This window comes from Rhinoraja longicauda, chromosome 13 (assembly GCF_053455715.1).
Source record: "Rhinoraja longicauda isolate Sanriku21f chromosome 13, sRhiLon1.1, whole genome shotgun sequence".
In the NCBI taxonomy this organism is placed as follows: Eukaryota; Metazoa; Chordata; class Chondrichthyes; order Rajiformes; family Arhynchobatidae; genus Rhinoraja; species Rhinoraja longicauda.
In genome coordinates, this window is record NC_135965.1 from 35,085,757 (window position 1) to 35,108,941 (window position 23,185).

Here is a 23,185-nt window from a genome sequence, read left to right on the forward strand (position 1 = left end):
AAACCTGTAGTATTTATGGGCAGATTTGCCTGTTAACAGCTCAGCCCCTTGCTGTGATTTCACTGCCCCGACCCAAAAGCTAATGGACTCTCAGCAGAAACTAAAAATAACTTTTATTAATATTGTGTATGTTTTTAATTTACCACATTGAAGCTGATGATACAGTTCCCAAGTGGTGGAGGTGGGATCCATATTTTGTTCGTCTAGCTTGGATTAAATTCAGAAGTCAGCAAGTTGGGTCATAGATTTCTAAAGTGGCTCAGTTCCACTGCATCCAACAATCACATTTGCAAGTTCACATGCTCACAGTGGTTAAAATACTTCAGAAATTCCCAATAAGCTTGATCCGAGTGATATGGTCTTGCACTTTTTAAAGTTGGAGCAGGTGCAATGGAATTTTAATTGTGAAAGGATTTTCCATACATTCTATTTATAATCTCCATGTAGTGTCCAAAATGAAGTCATTTCTGTTTTTAAGTCATGAAGTTACTCATGGGAGGAATTCCTTCAGTATTCTTGAAGAAAACACGTGATCTTTGATCTTTGACACAGACAACAGCTCTAGGGGAAATTTCACTTCCTGAACATAACTCATGTCAAACAGTAGCAGTGGTTTCTAAGGGATGACAGTCATGAGATATAAGTTGCATTGTGAAATAAATGTCTTCATGACCTGCAATGAGATTCCAAATACTTTCCATAGCTTAGGTTTGTTCTGATTCACTCAATATTAACACATTTTCTGTCAATTGCTGCAACGTCTTAGATTTTTTTTTGTTGATGGAAATATAAGGTGCTGAATGAAAGAAATATCTTGTGACTTTGAAGTGATAAAAAAGGAAAATAAAATTAATGAAAAAAACTACATTCACAGGGAATTTTGAGATTTTTAGAAGTTGGGTTATTGGATTCTTGATTCTATGATCTCCTGCACAATATACAGTCAGAACATGTTCCCCAGGGAGAGAAGGAAAGTTTAATGGGTAGGAAGAAAGTTGCTATTGAGGGCGTGCAGCGTAGGTTTACTAGGTTAATTCCCGGAATGGGCGGGACTTTCATATGTTGAAAGACTGGAGCGACTAGGCTTGTATACACTAGAATTTAGAAGGATGAGAGGAGATCTTATCGAAACGTATAAGATTATTAAGGGGTTGGACACGTTAGAGGCAGGATACATGTTCCCAATGTTGGGGGAGTCCAGAACAAGGGGCCACAGTTTGAGAATAAGGGGTAGGCCAATTAGAACTGAGATGAGGAAAAACTTTTTCAGTCAGAGAGTTGTGAATCTGTGGAATTCTCTGCCTCAGAAGGCAGTGGAGGCAAATTCTCTGAATGCATTCAAGAGAGAGCTGGATAGAGCTCTTAAGGATAGCGGAGTCAGGGGGTATGGGGAGAAGGCAGGAACGGGGTACTGATTGAGAATGATCAGCCATGATCACATTGAATGGCGGTGCTGGCTCGAAGGACCGAATGGCCTCCTCCTGCACCTATTGTCTATTGTCTATTGTCTATTGAAGGAACTCCAGATGCTGGTTTATACCAAAGATAGACCTAAAATGCTGGAGTAACTCAGCAGGTCAGGCAGCATCTCTGGACAAAAGGAATAGGTGATATTTTGGATCAAGACCATTCTGTGCTGGGCAATTTTTTTACAGAACGCATTACTAGGAGTGGTAGTTGAGGCAGATACGATAATGGTGTTTAAGAGGCTTTTTAGATCGATAACCTGCTGATAAATATTGATGATTCTGGATCTCTCAGCACTTGCTGCAAATACAAAGCCCAAAAATCCCAGTATGTACTCTAACTACTACTTCCCACACTAAACCACTTGCGCAACCCATTCCCACTTCTGCATCACCCAGTATCAAACCCACCTGCCTGTACACCCACCCGCCCAAACCCCCACCCTCCCGCACCATTCATTCCAAACCCCCCACACCTATCCACCACAAACCCACCATCCACCTACGCCACCGACCCGCCCCGACCCACCATGCACCTACACCACCCACTCACCCCGACCTTCCATTCACATGCAACTCCTACGCACCCCAACTCTCCACCCATCTGTACCACCCATCCCAAACCCCCACGCCCAGCACTCCCTACCCACCCCAACATACCATTCAATTACACTACTCACCCGCTCCAACCCACCATACACCTACACCCACATTCACCTGCAACACCCATCCACCCCCTCATCACCTTCCTGCACCATCCACCCATCTATCCCAATCCTACAACCTCCTGCTCCACCTACCCGCCACCTACCCACCCACTTCCTGCTCAATCTACCCACCACCTACCCACCCACCTCTGCATTACCCACCTACGCCAGTTCCCCACCTCCTTCACCAGCCACCCACCACCACTATCACCTCCCAAAACTTTATGGATATTCCTTTGAAGTCTAATTGTCTATTTATGAATACCAGGATTGCATATGCTGAAACAATAATTTAGATGAAGATTTGTAGGCTCATACATCCAGGTCCCTTTGTGCCTTTACTTTAGGTTGTCTCTGCTCATTTTGTTGCTAAAATGTGTTATATTTCACATTATTAAATTTAATTTGTTTGATCTGGCCTTTCTGGAAGATTATCTGCGGTCTACTATTTAGGTGCCACCAACAACTTTACCATTTTCCACCCAAGCACACTATTCAACTCATTCACATGTTTCTGAGAGAGAACCGGTGTGAGCCCGCCCAAGGATCTCTGCTCTCTTTGTTACTCCAGTCTGAAAAGCATCCTGTACCTAAACTTTCTGTTTATGCCTTTAGCCAATCTCTTATCCATCCTTCCCCTGCTGTTTTATTCCCTGCTACCCTGACTTTAAGGTTCAAAGTTTATTATTCTTTTGACAATGATTCATTTTTTAAATATTTCTGAAAGTCAGCATTCTAAACTGATGACCAGGAGAGGAAGTTAGGATCAGCAGGAGGGAAAATGAAGCGACTGCAGTTCCTTGTGTCTGCAAATAATTCTACATCTAATCACAGGCAATAGAAGAAATTAAAAATGAAGACAAATGGAAAAAAAACCTACTAACTATATATCGAGCTCGTGAGCAAGCAATTATGCTGCATTTGATCTTTTATTCTCTTTTAGATGCTTCTTCTTATTCATAAACTGATATAGAAAAAAATACAGAAGAGCTTTTGACAGGTAGGGATTGATCTATATATCTGGCTGATACATTTGAAACAATAGCAGTTTAAAAAGTTTTAAAATATCAGTTTAAAAAAAATTATGTGTTATAATACTCGTAATTATGATGGGATAGCACTTAGAAATTATACGTTTTCTGTTTAAGTCAGTGGTACCGTTGCGGTTGAATGAGGTCATACAACCTCTAAATTGCAAGGTAAAAGACTTGTATTCTTCTGTTGTGGTGATTGTTTGATTTATATCTTTATGATTCCTCCGCACTTTTCTCATGCTTGTTCTCTTGCGAACACAACATAACATTTCATCAACTGCGTAACTTCCATAAGGTGTGAATTTGGTTCAGCCGTACTTCAGTCGTACTTACTCGATAAAGGGCAGTTTGTGAGCTGGCCACAATGTTGGAGCCAAACCGAGCTGGCGGTGCCCAGTGGTTGAGTCACTCAGTGGTATACACTTCCAGGAATTCACATTCTGTGAAGAAGCAGAGTGGTGCATGTTGCTAGATCTGTTTCATTTTGACCAATTAAGTAGTTCTAATAAATGTAGATATTTAGGTTTACGATACGATACAATACGATACGATACGATACGATAGAACTTTATTTATCCCAGGAGGGAAATTGATCTGCCAACAGTCTTAAAAACACAAAATACACAAAACACAAAATACATGAAACATGCAATTAGAGTGACGAGTGGAAAGGCTTGGGGAATGTGCAAAGATTGGTGGGGGGGGGGGGGGGGGGGAGGGGAGTCAGTCTCAGTCTACCCCCATGACAGAAGGGGGAAGAGTTGGAAAGTTTGATAGCCACAGGGAAGAAGGATCTCCTGTGGCTTTCTGTCCTGCATCTTGGTGGAACTAGTCCGTTGCTGAAGGTGCTCCTCAGGTTGACCAGTGGGGGTCATGGAGGGGGTGAGCTGTATTGTCCAGGATGCTCCGCAGTTTGAGGAGCATCCTCCCCTCCAAGACCACCTCAATGAATCCAACTCCACCCCCAGGATGGAGCCAGCCTTCCTGATGACTTTGTTGATCCTATTGGCGTCCGCGGCCATCACCCTGCTGCCCGAGCACACGGCAGCAAAGAAGATAGCACTGGCTACCACCGATTGGTAGAACATCTGCAGCATGTTACTACAGACATTGAAGGAGCAGCCTTCTCAAAAAGTACAGCCGTCTCTGTCCCTTCTTATACAGGGCCTCAGCACTCCTGGACCAGTCCAGTTTACTGTCCAGGTACACTCCAAAGTATTTGTACTCCCTGGTAAACCTTGGTTTAGGTTTATTATTGTCATTTGCACCGAGGTACAGTGAAAAGGTATTTTTGCTTGCTATCAATCAGATCAGATAATACAATACAGAAATACATTCAAGTCAATCTCAAGTACAAGAGATAGAGTAAAATGCAAGATACAGGGTGCAGAATATAGTTCTCAACATTGTCGCATATCAGTTCCATTTCAAGCTTCTGTATCTTCAGATGGACGGGCGCTGGGAGAAGAAGGTATGACCATGGTGGGACATGTCTTTGATTATGTTGGCTTCCTTCCTGAGCCAGCATGGTGTAGATGGAATCAATGGTGATAAACCTGGTCTGTGTAATGGACTGGGCTGCAACTACAACTATCTCAGTATATTGGAGGCATTACAAATATCTAATGAGGTTTGGCACACTTTGACATGAGTTGAGCTTGATGGCTGTTCCTAACAAGGCTTGCCTGGTCTCTCTTAGGTTTTGACCTCAGCCAGCATGCCTGCTGAGGCCTAGTCTCACTGTATCATCTTTCACTCAAGGATGTGTGGGGAAAGCACAAAGGATGAGGCCAGGTGAAAAGCCAGTTGTAAGGATATCAATAGTGAAACACTTCGGAAATTAAGAAGAACAATCTCTTAGCTTCTAAATAAAAAGGGATTTTCATCAAAACCCTGCAACCCATTCCCCCCCACGTGAGTACAATAAAATGAGATAGTGTCCTATTATGTTTCCCACAGTCGCACCTGCCCATTGTTTGATCGTCAATTGTCTATTGTCTTCAAATGCACGTCAGAATTAAATTTTGGATGAAGATGGAATAACATTTCATTTCTTTGGTGCATTTAATATTGTGACATTTCTCCTATGTTACAGGGTATGATTTTCTTTATAGAACACAGATGCTGGAAATCTGAAACAAAACAAAAGATGCTGGAAATACTCAATTGCCTGTGGAAGGAGAGACAGCTAACACTTCAGATCCTGGACCCTCCATCAGAATTCAGTGTGGACAAAGGATCCCAGACCTGAAATATTAACTGTTTCTTTTTCCACAGATCCTGTCTGTCCTGCAGAGTGTTATCAGCGTTTTCTGTCTATATTGTCATGGAGAGTGTTGTGCTTTTCTCTGTAGGTTTGCATTGTCATGTTTCCAGTGAGACAAATAAGTCAAAAAATGCTGTGTGTTGCCTGGGATTCATTTGTTACTAAATTTCTTCATGCTAAGTCAATGAATTATCTCAGCAGCTATGTCATTTCTGCTGATGCATATTCTTGGTAAAAAAATATTATGATCTCAACATTGCTCATATTACGATATAATTTGCTCCACAATCTTAGATGTGCACATATCTCTGATGATCTGGCCTGGGCCCATTACAAATTAGAATGAAAGGTCATTACGAGTTTACTTCCTCAAATTTTTGAGGAGCTCAGGCAGGCTGCTCAATACTCTATGAAACTATGACAGGCGAGCATACCTTCAACAGGAAAGCATATTGACTGATTATACTACAGCCTGATTCAGTAACTCCAATGCCCAAGAACAAAAGAGGTTGTAGAAAGTGGTGGACATTGCCCGGACTATCACAGGCACTGACCTGATCGCCGTCAAAGGGATCTGTAGGAATTATCACCTGAAGAAGGCAATTAATATTGTCAAAGACCCACACCACCACACTCTCATTTAGATGCTACCATTGGGAAGATGATAGAAGAGCTTGGGAACCAATGTCTCCAGGTTCAAGAACAGCTTCTTTCTATTAACCATTAGGGTCTTGAACATCCCTGCACAAACCTAACTAGAACACCCCCCCCCCCCCCCCCCCCCACCCCCACCATCCCCCCCCCCCCCACCCCCGCAGATCTTCCATGCACATTGAAAAAGGTTGCACTATGTACTGTATACTTTTGCTTGCATTATTATTGTCTGGTTACCCTGTATAACTAATAATTTTTTTGCGTTATTGCGTTTAATGTGCCTGTAAAACGCACCAAATAAGAATTTAATTTTTCCGGTCCCAGTGCATATGACTATCAAATACTGTTGAGTCTCTTGACTCTATATGTCTGCACAGCAAAAAATGTGAGAAAGCAAACAGATAAAGAAAAGATAACAGGAAATATTGGCGATAGGTGTGGACCACACAGATGAACCTTCCCCGCCACCCTATTTGCAGTCTGCACTAATGGTTCTGCACTAAAAAGGAAACATATGCCCAGAAATTACTCCACAGTCACAATAACAACTTAGGTTGAAGCAGAGTAAAACACTCAGATATGGCAACAAAATTTTTTTAGCAATCCCAATCAAAAATACATTTCTGAGAAATTGTACCTTAAATTGGACAGAGCTGGTACTTTTTTAATCTAGTTTCAATTTAAAAAAGTCAATTCATAGAAACATAGAAAATAGGTGCAGGAGTAGGCCACTTGGCCCTTTGAGCCAGCACCGCCATTCAATATGATCATGGCTGATCATCCAAAATCAGTACCCCGTTCTGGCTTTTCCCCATATCCCTTGATTCCCTCAGCCCTAAGAGCTAAATCTAACTCTCTCTTGAAAACATCCAGTGAATTGGCCTCCACAGCCTTCTGTGGCAGAGAATTCCACAGATTCACAACTCTCTGGGTGAAAACATTTTTCCTCATTTCAGTCCTAAATGGCCTACCCCTTATTCTTAAACTGTGACCCCTGGTTCTGGACTCCCCCAACATCGGGAACATTTTTGCTGCATTTAGCCTGTCCAATCATCTAAGAATTTTATATGTTTCTATAAGAACCCCTCTCACCCTTCTAATATTCTTTTATTCAGAGGAATAAAAATAAAAATAAACCTCAGTAATAGCTCATGAGCACATATCATCGTCTTCAGGTATGGATCTTCTTCCCCTTGGTGACACTTTGTCCTGTGCAGAGGGGAGACGTCTTGAAATATCAGAAGAGTCAGGATCACATGCATTATCATTCCACTTTCTCAGTATTTGTATGAGCAAATATCCTTATAAAACAGAGTTGCAATTTGCAATGTGGATATCAGCTGAAGATAAATATTCAAATTGGAAGTAACTCTTCCAAGGTGTGATCTCTATTATATTATATCTCTATTAATGCATATCATTATCATTAACTAGAAAAAATGGTTTTTAAAAATTGCTTTCAGCACAACTTGCAAGTTTTCAGGAGCAATTCATATTTTCACATCTCTCTGGTGTCAAGAGCTGTTCGAAGGCAAAGGTTTGAGACAATTGACAAAACATTTTTGCGCCTTTAACGATTTCCTACTTTTGGATTGGAGATGGCATTCCCACTTTCTCCTCTCAGGAATCTGGCAATGATAGATTGCGGGCTGGAAAGTCTGAAGTGATCAGACCAATCCATCTGCGTAGGAAGGAACTGCAGATGCCGCTTTAAACTGAAGGTAGACAGAAAACGCTGGAGTAACTCTGCAGGTCTGGAGAAAAGGACTCAGTGAAGTTTTGGGTCGAGACCCTTCTGTGCGGGACAATTTTTTTACACAGAGAGTGGTGGGGATCTAGCACGCATTAGTGGAGGCAGATACGATAATGGTGTTTAAGGGACTTTTTAGATAGATACATGAAAGTGCTGGGATTAGAGGGATCGTTTTGGGTCGAGACTCTTCTTCAGACTGAGAGTCAGGAGAATGGAAACCGAGAGATATAGAACAAATGAATGTAAAAAGCAACAATGACCATCTGCTCATTTTGTCCTGTGCTGGCAGCAACTGGCACTTCCCCTGCAGAACTGCTATATCGTTTGCTCTTCATATATGCAGTACATTTGTTGCATCCAAAACTCAGTGATAGATTTTACTTCTCACCTTTATCTGAGTGCAGCAATCCTTCAAGTACCAACCTCATAACAGGAGATCTCACAGCAGTAGACCATTGCTATCCAGAATTGGAACCAGGGATAACTCCTCCAGATCTGGCCATTCAGAATTCAGGCAGCCATATAATATACTGGCGGGCATTGGTGTCTGCTGATATATCAGCAGTGGAAAATCCACCCACAGATCACTTGCTTCAGCCAAGCAGCATGTCACTTCCTGCAAGTCAGATGTGTAGCCATGGGCACTTGCATGGGCCCAAGCAATGCCTGCCATTTTGTTGGGTATGTCAAACAGTCCCTTTTTCAGGTGTACACTGGCCCTACATTCCCCAACTCTATCCCCGCTAAATTGATGACTGCATCAGGTCTACTTCCTGTACCTGTGTAGAATTCATGGACTTTATTGACTTCACCACTAACTTCCACACTGCCCTTAAATTCGCCTGGAAGGAAGAAGGGTTCCGACCTGAAATGTCAGGCGTGCCTTTTCTCCAGAGATGCTGCCTGACCTGTTGAGTTTAGTTTAGTATAGAGATACAGCGTCGAACAGCGATCACCGCACACTAACACTATCTTACACGCACACACTAGGGAAAATTTACCATTTTTACCAAAGCCAATGAACCTACAAACATGTGGAGTGTGAGAGGAAACCGGCGCTCCCGGGCAAAACCCATGCAAGTCACAGGGAGAACGTACAAACTCCGTACAGACAGCACCCATAGTCAGGATCAAACCTGGGTCTCTGGCGCTGTAAGGCAACAACTCTTGCGCTGTGCTACTGTGCCGCCCAGTAACTCCATGCTGGAGTTACTCCAGCATTTTGTGTCCAAGTCACTTCAAGAATCTTGGTTAGAAAGGGATATGGAAAAAAGATCACAGGACGTAATTAGGATTAGATTCTGCTGCGTTGGCCAGTCTACTCTGTAACCCGGATGAGGAAGACCACCATTTGACGAGAGGCACTGAGATGCTTTGTGCAGGTATAGGTCTCCCGCAGGTCAGGGATAAACATTCTTGCTGGGGTCTGTGAACTCGCAGTAACATTCATGAATTTGACCAAGTCTATAACAAAACCGTCTTGTTAATTGGCAACATATTCATTACTTTAAAAAATTACTCTCTATCATCAGGGGAAAATGACAAGCCTTGAATTTCTGCAGGAGGCACTGTGCCATGATGTACGATTCATTCCAGGTCCCCTGACGCTAAAGAGAGTAAATCCCCCAGGTCCTACAATGACAATCTCAAACCTGTGATCTCGCTGACAAAATAAAGCTGATGAGATGTAGGATCACTGTTAACTAAGTCGTTCCAAGCAGCAATCTCTTGTTCCCCTTTCCCTGACTCTCAGACTGAAGAATGGTCTCGACCAAATAAGGACCCTATTCCTTTTCTCCAGAGATGCTGCCTGACCTGCTGAGTTACTTCAGCTTTTTGTGTCAATCTTGACTTACATGTTCCTTCATTCAGATTCCTTTAAGTACATCACTAACAGCTCCATAGGAGACCTTCACTAGATTCACAGTCTTGAAATGTCAAAAGACCACTGCCTAGAAGTTTATCTGCAAAGTGCTGACGGAAATCACACTTCTACAACATTAACAAATTTTGTTTTGGTTTTGAGGAGAGTTAAAGCTCACTATTAACATGGATGTTTCTTTTTGGTCAAATGATATCAAAAGGAGTACAACACACAGAATTCTGGTGAGATTTACATTCACAACAGTCTTCATAAAGTTGCCACAGCACACCACCAGAAAATTAAATTTTCAGAATGTGGAGGGACGAAGTGAATATCATTTAAAGGAAAGGGCACTTTTCTCTGCGGTCATATGCTGAACATTGCACAGCTCTACAAAAACATGTATCATGTAGACCAACCCAAACTGAGATACTATTCACTGTACTAACGGTTCCCTTTCTAATTAAACTGGCTAGAAATGCAAGAAGAAAAAACACTTCAAAAAGGGAGGTGAAGCAAAATTCTTCAGCTCAAAAATGATTAAACACAAAACATCTGACAAAAGCAATAGTGGGCAAAACCTCTCTCCCTTTCTCATGGAAAATGATGCATAAATGGGTCACACTGCAAGCCAAACAGAACCCTGTTAGCCATGGGGAAGTGCTGGCAATGAATGAGGGCATGATGCAGTGATGGGAGAGACCCCACCAACAGTACAGGTAAACCTACATGGGCATCTAAAGATGATCAGAGTTGCCAGTCAGGTGTCTCTGAGAGGAATGTGTGCATCATACAAATACTTGCACCTTTAGGTGCTCCGCAATTCAGTCAAATGCCATTTTTAAGAGTTAGTGCAAAGGTCCCATTGACCAAGGCAAGGCTAGACTGTAAGAACTCCAGGAGAAAGAGGCTGAGTACATGCATTGCATAAGAATAGATATTTCTTTGAAAATCTGTCATAAAACTAAAATAACTGCATTTGGTGTGTGTTTTTCAAAAGCACATTTTCTCATATCTAGAAAACCACATGAATGCAACAGGTCATGACTGCGCATGCTTTTCTGTGTATGACGTTCATTATGGGTTCAATAAAAGGAAAGAAGTGAACAGTCGAGAGCGGATCAAAGCTGAGCCACTTTTAGCTTCACTGCAACTGTTTCTGCCGAAGAGCTGGGTTGGAAAATAGCCTTTTAAGAAATCTACAATGCATTGCACCAAATTGCTTCAAATCACCATTATCCTCGTGCTAGTGGGGACAATCTTCGGAACGAGCTCGTGTGAGTTTTGCACCTTTTAGTTCTGTTATGTTCGACGAACAGATGCAACAGATTTGATTTGGACTGCATTTACTGTATGTTTCTTTTTTTTTTTCCTAATCAGATGTGCAGCACTTTGGTCAACGTGGGTTGTTTTTAAATGTGCTATACAAATAAAATTGACTTGACTTGACTTGACTTGTGTCTTGCATCTTGCCTTCGACTAAAAACGCTTTGTGTTTTTCAGATCTCCGACCAAGCAGGGTCACCACAAACTGCTGCAAGAAAGTGTCAAGAAAGCCAATTCCCTTTCATATCACACATTATAAGATGCATAATGCTCTTTTTCCATGCGTGGAAGCTATAATGTAAGGAACTAATTCTAAGCTCTTCATTTACAAGTTATTAAAAATTCACAGCTATTTTCGAAATGTTCTTTTTATCCTTTGCTCCTTTCATGATAGATTTGAATGGTGTTTGATGGATAGGGTTTGAGTTTCTTGCTAATGACAGGTATATTGCCTGCACATACTGCCAAGCAGCTGAAGGAGAGAAGATATTGAGCTTAGCCAAAAGATGCAATCTAGAAATGCCCAATAAAAGTAACTAGCTCGGTGAATGTGGAACCCACATCCCAACATAACTCTTGATGTCTATTTTCAACGATGCTTGCTAACTGGACTATATCTGCTCATTAACTTTGTATGTTCACATGTTGACCATTTACAAGAGTGGGTTTCTAAAGGAAGATTGTGGAAGCATTAAATAAACAGTAATCATTTAGCAAAAGATCACAACCCCATATTGGTGTGCAGTGGAGGGGGTTGAGGACTGAGGGAGAGGGGGAAGCGATACGTTTGGGAACAGAAATTGCTTGTTCTTATTTGGCATGGCAACAGTAGTTTGTTTTTAAAAAATCATAAGATTATTCTATTTTAGATTTTTTAGATTTAGATTTAGAGATACAGCGCAGAAACAGGCCCTTCGGCCCACCAGGTCTGTGCCGCCCAGCGATCCCCGCACACTAACACTATTCTACACCCACTAGGGACCTTTTTTACATTTGCCCAGCCAATTAACCTACATACCTGTACGTCTTTGGGAGGAAACCGAAGATCTCGGGGAAAACCCACGCAGGTCATGGGGAGAACAGACAGCGCCCGTAGTCAGGATCGAACCTGAGTCTCCGGCGCTGCATTCGCTGTAAGGCAGCAACTCTACCGCTGCGCCACCGTGCCGCCCTTTTTTCTGATATAGCATGAACTGCAAATTACATTGACATTATTTTTGCAATATATTAGAAAAGTCTTTTATTGGCAGAGTCAAAGAAATCATCGTTTTAGTAATGGTAATGTCTACTTGAAAAAAAAGTTCAAAATGACTGGCCCAGAAACTGAAACCAATGGATTCTTGTAAATTTTGCACGTAACTGAGCTAATGCATAAAATTGTACATTATCTGAGAATTCTGTGCCCATTTTAACACTGACTAAAGTTATTATGACATTACATCTGGATAGTGGAATTTCACAAAGAGCATTTTTATGCATGAAAACCTCGACATGTTTTCAGCTTTAGGACCTTTAATAGTAGCAATTTATTATTGCAGTTTTATAGGAATTTGACAACCATGGCTAATCTTCCACTAAAAACTACAAAAATCAATTGCGTAATATAAAAGTTAAATGCTATCTACATATCTTGTTGGTTTGTTTACTCAGTAATGTCTAATTAAAAACTTCAAGTTAAATTATTCCATACATGAAAACTACTCATGGTAAGTAGTTTAAAGATTTATCATTTGCTAGAAAATGGAAATGATTTTGCTGTCATTTAATACTTATTACATTTATTACAATATCTAACAAGCTATGAATGATGAGTTGTGGCTCCAGTTGTAAACTGAGTAAAAATATTGCATATATGTTTTGGTATCTAACTTTGTCAAAGTTATAAAATGTTCCCATCTCCATTGGTATTTTAGTTTCTACACATCGGAGAGAGGAGCTTTCTGTTCAAACCCTTCCGTACGCTGGGTATCAAAAAGGATTATAGCGATCACGTAGGTTAAACTTCATATTTCAGAATTCCAGCACATGCAATTTTGTTTTTTAATTATGCTTCTCTGATATTTTGCCTGCTATAGTACCTTACTACTATTGTGCAATATCTGATTCTCTAAGATATACATATTGTGCATTCAGTGGAATAAAGATGCAATGCGGTACAGTGCATGAACTTTCACCCAAAAGTCTACCTAATAATATTTAGTAATATATCTGACACCATCTAAAAAATTGTGCAATTAGGAAACCTGGTTGATCTTGAAATTACTATGCCTGAGACAATATTAAATATCATATTTTAGCGTAAAATGTTTGATAGCACTGGACTTTTGTTGAAAAATATTTTGATTTAAAGAAAATGTCCATAAGTAAAGAGCCTCATTTACATTAAGTGTACTTTTCCTTGGTTTCCTTGGAGTCTAATTTTTAGGTCAAGGTTTCATGATGGATTATCAGTATTCCCCCATCTTCACTTCTCTGACGATAATTCACAAAGCATTCCTTCGATGTTTCATCCCTTCCTTCGTCTGTCCTCTAAGTTTTCACTTTTTCCTGTATTCTCCCAGTGAGAGGAAGATTTATCATGTAGTCTTATCTTTATGTCTACCCTTTCCCAGGGTCTTAACCTTACATTTTTTTAATAACCACAATAGCAGTTAACCACCATTTTCTTACTTACTTCATCTTTGCTTTCACATTTCAATCTTGCTTGCTTGAGTTTTGATCCATCACCAAAGATTCTGAATAGGCAGCACAGAGGCGCAGATGTAGAGCTGCTGCCTCACAGCGCCAGAGATCCTGGTTCAATCCTGAACTCGGGTGCTGCCTGTGCAGAGTTTGTACGTTCTCCCAGTGACCACATGGGTTAACTCCGGGTCCTCTAGTTTCCTCGCACATTCCAAAGATGTGCAGGATTGTAGGTTAATTGGCGTCTGTGAAAGTGGGATAATGTGGAACTAATGTACGGGCGATTGATAGGAAAAAAAACTACATATGCTGGTTTAAATCGAAGGTAGACACAAAAAGCTGGAGTAACTCAGTGGGTCAGGCAGCATCTCTGGAGAGAAGGAATAGGTGATGTTTCGGGTGGAGACCCTTCTTCAGACTGAAATACGTGTGATTGATGATCGGCATGAGCCGAATGGCCTGTTTCCATGTTGTATCCCTAAACTGAACCAAACTGAACTAAGCTAAACTAAACTAAACTAAACTAATTTTGTTTTTAAATGGCTTCATTTATTTCAGCCTTGCTCCTCATCTTTGAGCCGATTTCCTCTGGATCTTGGAATTTGACTTTATTTTCAAGAAAAACATACTTGCATGTACAAATCACATCTCTTCTGAAATTTTAAAGCAGTTCATATAAACATACACTTTAAAGCATAGTAATTGTTGCAAAGTAGGAAACATGGAATATAATTGAATGCTAGAAACAGGAACAATAATGACTGAATAACATAACTTTTACTCATGTTAATTATGGGAACAATTTTGGCCAGAACATCAGCAAGTCAGTCCTACTTTTCTTTGAAATAGCTCATCCGCTTTTTTTCATCCACGTTTCCCGAAAATGCATTTCAGTATTATGTCTATTAATTCCTCTGAATTATGCAAATTCAGAGATGGGATTATGTGAATGATTTGAGATTTGATCATATATTCTTTCTCTTTATTTCCAGCAACCGGACAGAAAATGGCAGTACCTAACAATAGCAAAGAGATGAAGACAGAAAACATTTTTAAGTTTTGCTCTTTTGATCTCCAAATCAACTCTTTCTTACAGAAACTCCATGAATTCCAGATTTTCTGCTATAAATGATGATGAAATAAAACTTGTATTGGATATTGGAATCCACTAATTCTCTCAAAACACAATTATATAGTCATTTTTAACGATGAGCATAAAAATTGTTTGACTCATGCTACAAATTATATTTTTAGGTCAACTACAACATTCGGGCTTAATAAAATTATTCAGGTATAGAACATCAGAATACGTTTGAATATTTGACTGTAATCCAACAATTTTTTAATTATTTGATTACATATCTTAGTTTTACTTATTGTACAAAACATAGAAGTAAGTATGCTTGGGCATTATAGTCATCCCAAAAGGGAATGTTAAAATTATTTAGATGTGTGGGACAGAAGACAGGATTAGAGGCCCTGCTGGCATCTTGTGCAGATGTTATGCAAGCAATAGGAGATTTACCAACATGCTTCTTGCTGGAAACTGGGGCACAATTATTCTTCCTTGGGTGGGGGGTGGGGGAGAAAGCGAAAGATTAGGAAGCAACGTCTTTGGCTAAGGGAAATTGGAGATACTGGCTCACAATTGAAGGAGGGTTTGGGGATTGTGGTACTCTTCCTACGAGGAGGAGAAGGGAAAGGTGCTAGTGAGAGATCAACAGTCAAGAAATTGGCTCCAACGCTTTGGAGAGCCAGTGAGAAGTAAAAATATCAGTGAAATAATATATTTTACCATTTGAAATGTGACCATAACATGATCCTTGAGAGCGCCATTACATCTGAGGTTCCAAAGTAAGAGGTCTTCAGAGACTTCCTGGTTCCAATTACAAAGCCCATCTTAAGGTGTCGAACATATTTGTGATGTTGTTTTGCTCTTTAATTGTCAACATCACATTTTATGCAAAGTCATATGTGGCAATTAAAAATGCTCAGGACATGAAACTGACACAACTGAATTTCAGTTTTATACTCTTCATGTAATAAACATTTTTCCTTTGTTCAATTTATAGCTTTATCTTTTTTCAGGTAAGAGTATCGAGAGACATATAGTTTACAGTAGCTGGATAATGAATTTGAAGCAGGTAAACCTCGATCTAACATAGGCTGAAGGAAGTTAATGACCTACTGTAAGCTCCACAATTGTCAGCCATTAGATTCTTGGAAGCAAAGATGAAACAATGCTTGAGATTGCTGCAAGTTAGTTATGCATTTCAGGTAACATCATAAGTAAGCTTTAGTTGCTAAATTATTTCTTTTTGCGTTGTGCACTAATGTTAAAACAATGCCAGGGAAACTGCGAGAGCATAGTTTAGATCATTGAACAATTTCTGTCTATGAGGATTCTTTTATAGACTTGTTATTGGATTTGTTACATTTATTTTTCTATTCTATATAGTTAGATTGTTGTTCACTTCTTAATAAAAATAAATGTGGGCATCAAATCAGCTGTTTTTTGTGTTCATTAAAACCACTCTAGAACATGCATTGACGACAATCACAAGCTACATACTGTATTCCACCATCAGGTTCAGTTCATGTCAGCTCCTAACAGATTAGTCATATCACTTCCATTCCCCATATATATATATATATCTACTTACCATCCTGGAATTTAGTCATGCTTACCCAGCCTATCATCGCTGCTACTGTCTGCGTGGAGTTTGCCCGTTCTCTCTGAGACCACTGGAGCCAGGGGTTCTTGTAAGTTAATTGACCAATGTAAATTATGGTAAGTCGCAAAAGAATCAATGTGCAGATTTCATACAGACAGTGGTAGATATTTAGTTTAGTTTAGTTTAGAGATACAGTGCGGAAACAGGCCCTTTGGCTGACTGACTCCCCACCGACCAGCGATCCCCACACATTAACACTATCCTTCACATACTAGGGACAAGCATTTACACTTATATCAAGCCAATTAACATACAAAGCTGTACATGTTTGGAGTGTGGGAGGAAACCGGAGATCCCTGAGGAAACCCTCGTAGGTCACAGGGAGAATGTGCAAACTCTGTATAGACAAGCACCCTTAGTCAGAATCGAACCCGGGACCCTGGTGCTGTAAGGCAGCAACTCTACCGCTGTGCCACCGCGCCGCCTGAAATCTAAAATCTTGGAGGAAACCCTTGCGGTCACAGGGAGAACATACAAACTCCTTACAGACAGTACATGTAGTCAGGATCAAACACGTAATAATAATAATAATAATAATATTCATTTATTGTCATTGCAACGAGTACAACGAAATTAAAAAATAGCCAATCCTGACGGTGCGTACAAACATATATGCAATAAATGCAAAAACAAATAAATACATAAATACAATTATATTAAGTACAAGATTTTTTAACGGTGTTGCCTAGTGCAAAGGTAGTGTTCAGTTCTCGTATGGCCCTGGGGTAAAAACTGTTCTTAAGTCTGTTTGTTCGGGATTTGATCGACCTGAAACGTCGACCAGAGGGCAGATGAACAAACAGACGGTGGCCGGGGTGGGATGGATCTTTTATTATTTTGCCTGCTCTACTGAGGCAGCGTAGGCTGAACAGGTGCTCCAGGGAGGGCAGTGAGCAGCCGATGATCTTCTGGGCCGTCGTGATGACCCTCTGAAGGGCCTTCCTGTCCTTTTCTGAGCAGCTGGCATACCATGTGGTTATACAGTATGCCAGCACACTCTCGATGGAGCAGCGATAGAAGGACAACATGAGCTTCTCCTGCAGGTTGGTTTTCCTGAGGATCCTCAGGAAGTGGAGTCTCTGCTGTGCCTTCTTTACTGTGGTGATGGTGTTGGTAGACCAGGTAAGATCCTCTGCGATGTGCGTACCCAGGAACCTGAAAGCGGGTACCCTTTCCACACAGACCCCATTGATGTAGAGTGGGTCGTATTCTACACTGGTTTTTCTAAAGTCAATTATAAGTTCCTTTGTTTTGGAGGAGTTCAGGACCAGATTGTTCACTGAACACCATGCTGCCAGCCTTTGGATTTCATCCCTATAGGCTGTCTCATCTCCTCCTGAGATGAGTCCAACCACAGTCGTGTCATCCGCGAACCTGATGATGGTGTTGGTGGGATGGGTGGGGGCGCAGTCGTGAGTGTAGAGGGAGTAAAGGATGGGGCTCAACACACAGCCCTGTGGTGAGCCGGTGCTCAGTGTAATGGTGGAGGAGAGGTGAGGGCCTATTTTGACTGTCTGGGGGCGGTTGGTCAGGAAGTCTTGGATCCATTGGCAGATGGTTTGGGAAAATCCAAGGTCGGAAAGTTTGGTGACCAGTCTGCTCGGGATGACCGTGTTAAAGGCAGAGCTGGAGTCGAGGAAGAGCATCCTCACATAGCTCCCCTGGTGTTCAAGGTGGATCAGTGCAGTGTGAAGAGCAGTGTCGATGGCATCCCCTGTAGACCTATTTGCTCTGTAGGCAAACTGGTGTGGGTCGAAGGTGGGTGGGAGGCTGGCTTTGATGTGCTGCAGGACCAGTCTCTCGAAGCACTTTGTGATGACCGGTGTGAGTGCTACCGGACGGTAGTCGTTAAGGCCGCTGATGACAGACTTTTTCGGCAGTGGGATGATTGTGGCGGACTTCAGGCAGGGAGGGATGGTGGATTTTAAAAGGGACAGGTTGAAGATTTTTGTGAAGACCTCAGATAATTGGTCTGCACATTCCCTCAGCACTCTGCCCGTCACACCATCGGGGCCTGCAGCTTTCCTGGGATTCACTGCTCTGAGCACGCGCTTAACATCATACTCCTGCACAGTGAAGGTGTTGCTGTCAGGTGCTGGAGAGGGTGTTATGTCTGCCACTGTAGCTTTCACCTCGAAACGAGCAAAGAAACAGTTAAGTTCCTCTGCCAGCGAGGCGTCGCCGTCGGCAGTCGTGCGGTTGCTGGTCTTGTAGTTGGTGATGTGCTGGATGCCTTGCCATACCCGCCGTGGGTCATTGTTGGTGTCTCTGTTGCTGCAAGTGCTGTAAGGCAGCAACTCTACACGTTGCGCCACCGATCTGGATCAAATCTGGATCCTGAGAGCATTGAGACACCAGCACTACCTGCTGTACCACCACACCACCCACATAAGGATAGTCACAGTACATGATTTATTTTAAAATTATCTGAGATTGTAGATGACAAAGTTCTTCATGTTAAATTTACTTCAGATCCCCCACTGATTTTCTGGCACCCTTGGTTCCAGAGGTTTACTGGATTATCCATTTTGCCAGACCAACAGAGGCCATGGGCTCCAAGAGGAGTCCAATGGTATCAGAAAGATCTTCCTGGGCCGTCCAAGATACCGGCCCACAAAGTTGGCCTCGGAAGTTGACTATGAGAAGGAATCCTGCTGGACTGGAGTTCCAGAGCTCCGGCCACAGAAGGCAAATTCAACCCGCTGATCAGCACGGAGGTCCCTATGAGGTCGAGATCGACCTTCTCACCCGGCCTGGATACCACATTTTCGGGTGGTCTTCCGAGCGGGATTTCAAGTACGTTCTGTAATTTTGTCCAGATTAAAGGAGGTGCGAGACCACCAGCTGCTAGAAACTATATTGCCTTGACAATGGTGAACCTATATTGCCTTTACAATGGCTTGACCATTGATGAATTATCAATTTGGTGTCATTGTGGAGATATTGATGTCTGCTCAGCTCAGTCAGTATTACATTTCCCTCTGAATCAGAAAATTACATCGCTAGCCCATCAACAAAATATGCTCATAAATTCATGTTCATAAGTGATAGGAACAGAATTAGGCCATTCATATTCCAATACCCATTCCATTGATGTCAATGAAATGAATCTTGGAAGCAGAGTACGACCACTGACATCATGATATAGCAGATTTAGAACTATTGATTAGGCATGAATTTCTAGGTAATTGTTTCTTGCCTTATTGGTAACTTGATCATTTAATCGTATGTAAGCCCCGTATTGTTAATACATCCTATGTAGATCAGACATTTAACTCAGCCTCTGATTCCCAACTTCGGTAGTTCTATAACACTTGGACATTTGTGAAGCAGTTGAATGTATTCCCTTATGTTCTGGTCATATCTCCTTCAATTGCAGCCACATCTGCACTTTGTTTAACACCACCTAAAACACAGTTTCTGTTGACTAAGTTAATTCTTGTTGACGGGATTTGGCTGAGTGAAGAATAATTCAAGAGGCGCCACTTTGGGAAACTTTCATTTAAAAGGAAATGATCATGTATGTGGCAAGAGAGAATAGAGCAGAAAGTCTTTTTTTTAAATAATTAGTCCATTAAGCAAAAGGATTTGGTGCACTGCTATTTCCTTAAAGTGATTAAACACATTTTTATTTGCATTACTGCCCTGCAGTTCAAAAGAGTGAACTTTTACCATTTGGGAAGTCGAAAAAAGGAAGATCACTCTGCAGAATAACTCATGAAAAGCTTTGGAAATGTGCAGGCCAATTTAAAAGTTGGAACTGACCCTGGTTTGCATCCAATTCCCTTCTTTCTCCTCACTGACTTTTAATCGTGTGCCCTACTTGAGGCATTCCCCCTTATATCTTTTGATCTCGCCCTCGGTTGTCTCTTTTAAGATCCTCTAAACCCTAGTCCTTTTCGGTGGACAGGTATCTGGATAGAATAGATATGGACCAAATGAGGCCAGAATGCCAATTTGGTGGGCATGGCCAAGTTGGGCAAATGGGCCTGTTTCTACACTGTACAGCTTCATGCCTGGATGGCTCAATGTAACAGTCCCATTGCAACTATTAGAATTGCATACCTGCTATTACCTTTGTGCATGAAGAGCATAAGGACCTCATGGTTTGAAGTCAGAAAGATTCTAATATGAGATGTTCCAATTAGGGTTTATGCCTGAATAAAGATTTTTCACATCTACAGCTCTGGTCTCCCTGTGGCTCATTCAGTCAAAACAACTTGTTGACAGGTTAATACTGTTTGTTTCCCCTGGTGGAAGAATCTGGAATGAGAGTGCATTTTCAGGATAAGATATTACCCATTCAGGATGAAGGTAAGAATCAATTTCTGTTCTCAGCGGGTCATGAATCTTCAGTGTTCTCCACCCAGAGACCTGTGAAGGATGTAATTGAATCCATTCATTGCTGAGTTAGACAGATCATTGTTACAAAGGAATGTCATGGGTTGTGGGAAACAAGCAGAACAGTGACGCTCAGGTGAAATTAGATTAAGCATAGTTGTGTCGAAATGGCAAAGCTGTCAAGAGTGGACATTTGGTCTGCTCCTGTTTATTGTATTCATTAATTTATCTGTTCTTTGGCAGAGCTGAAAACTCGTAATGGACCGACTTTCCAATACACATAATGTTTCATTTTCCATTCTATTCTATTCTATTCTATTCTATTCTATTCGCCACATTGAAAAGGAACATTGCACAGAGTATATAGGAATAGAGAGACCATTGACAGCAGATGTGGAAATGGTTCAGGGTACACCACATTGCCTTTGAGAGTTACAGAGGTCAACTAACCTCAATATTTATTCACTCTCATTCCAATTTATTCCCCTGTCTTTGGCTTCCTACAATATTCTAGTGAAGCTCAATATATTGAGCAGGTAAACGGATAGTAAAGGTTTAGAGATTTATGGGCCAAATGCAGGCAAATGGGGCATCTTGGTTCCACACAGGAAGCTTGTTTGTATTGGTAAGTGGAGACATGAAACTGAAAGAGCTTGCCAGGCAAAGCAAGTAATGAAGATGGCAAAATATATGTTTTCTTGTGCCTCAATAGTGGCTAGATTCCTACTATTCAATATATAAAGCCTTGTTTCATTAGTCCTTCCAAAAAGTATCACATCACATTTTTTAGGAATAACTTCCATCTCCCATCTTCTAACTGGTTAATATCATGTTGTAGCTAAAGACTACTCTCCTCACTACCAACACCACCATCAGTCTGTGTGTTAACTTCAAACTTACTTATCATATCTCCCATACCCACATACAGATGATAAATGTGCAGAACAAATGATAAGGATTCAACATCGATCCCTATGATAAAGTATTGGTCAAAGTTTTACAATCACAAGAACAAACCTTAACCATCAATCATCTGCCTTTGATCATCAAGCCAATATTGAATCCTTTAGCAAATTGCTATGGGTTCCCATGGGTGCTTATTGTTTGATCCTGATCCGTGACTTTATTGAAAGCCATGTAGACTGCATCAATCATCATAATCAGTAGAGTTGCTGCCTTACAGTGCTTGCAGTGCCGGAGATCCGGGTTTGATCCCGACTCTGGGTGCTGTCTGTACGGAGTTTGTACGTTCTCCCCGTGACCACATGAGTTTTCTCCGAGATCTTAGGTTTCCTCCCACACTCCAAAGACGTACAGATATGTAGGTTAATTGGCTTGGTGTATGTGTAATAAATTGTCCCCATTGTGTGTAGGATGGTGCTAATGTGAGGGGATTGTTGGTCGGTGCAGACTTGGTGGGCCGAAGGGCCTGTTTGCACGCTATATCTCTGAACTAAACTAAACTAAACAATGACTTTGCTTATTTCTGTTGCCCTTTTGAATAAAGTTACCACATTCACTATCCTCCAGTGGTGTGCCACTTATTCTGTTGTCAGAAAAGATTTTTAAGAGCCCCAGCAATCTCCTCCCATTGTATTTTTGGGATACGTCTCATCTGACTTTGGAGATGTATCCACATTTATCTAATACGTCTAATACCTCCTTTAGTAGGTATTACCATCAATGTTATTTTTCTCTAGAATGACATTATCCCTTCTTCCTGTATTCTCCAACCACGTTGTCCTTCTCTTTGATGAGCACAGACACGAAGTATTATTTAAGACTCTCCATCTTCATGCACGGATTGCGTCCCTGCACTCTAATGGGCTCTACACTTTCTCTGGTAAACCTCTTGCTCTCAATTTAGTTTAACTCAAGAGACTTGTTCTTGTTTACGACAAACCATTGTGGACACAGATATATTGATTATATGTAGAAAAGATAAATTAAGTAAGTTGTGCCCAACCAACAAAGCAATACTTAAGACAGTAATCATTATCTGTTCCGTGAAACTTCAGAGGTTTGCTCTTTCAGTGATTGCAGCATGAGCCACCTTTTCTCTTGCTTTTCTCTTCACAAAGTTCTGGAGTAATTCAGCGAGTCAGGCGGCATCTGTAGGAAAAAAATGGTTGGGACCCTTCTCCAGACCTCCAGATTTTTCAGAGCAGCATGCCTGAACTACTGAGTTACTCCAGCACTTTGTGTCTATCTTTGGTATAAACCAGCATCTGTAGATCTTTGTTTTTACTTTTCTCTTGCTTTATCATGTTGTCAACAGATTATATTTGTTCTGGTTGTGCTTGCCTCTGTCCATGCCTCTGTCCATGCCTCTGTCCACATCTGTCTGTGTCTGTGTC

General features: G+C 41.3%; 1 long non-coding RNA gene across 1 annotated transcript; it reads left to right on the forward strand.

Moving 5' to 3' along the window:
- The first annotated feature begins 10,839 nt into the window (after positions 1–10,839).
- LOC144599222 (uncharacterized) lies at positions 10,840–16,243 on the forward strand. The gene is made up of 4 exons (XR_013547977.1): positions 10,840–11,021; positions 11,248–11,368; positions 12,984–13,061; positions 14,745–16,243. It is a non-coding gene; the product is annotated as an uncharacterized LOC144599222 (long non-coding RNA).
- The last annotated feature ends 6,942 nt before the right edge of the window (positions 16,244–23,185 follow it).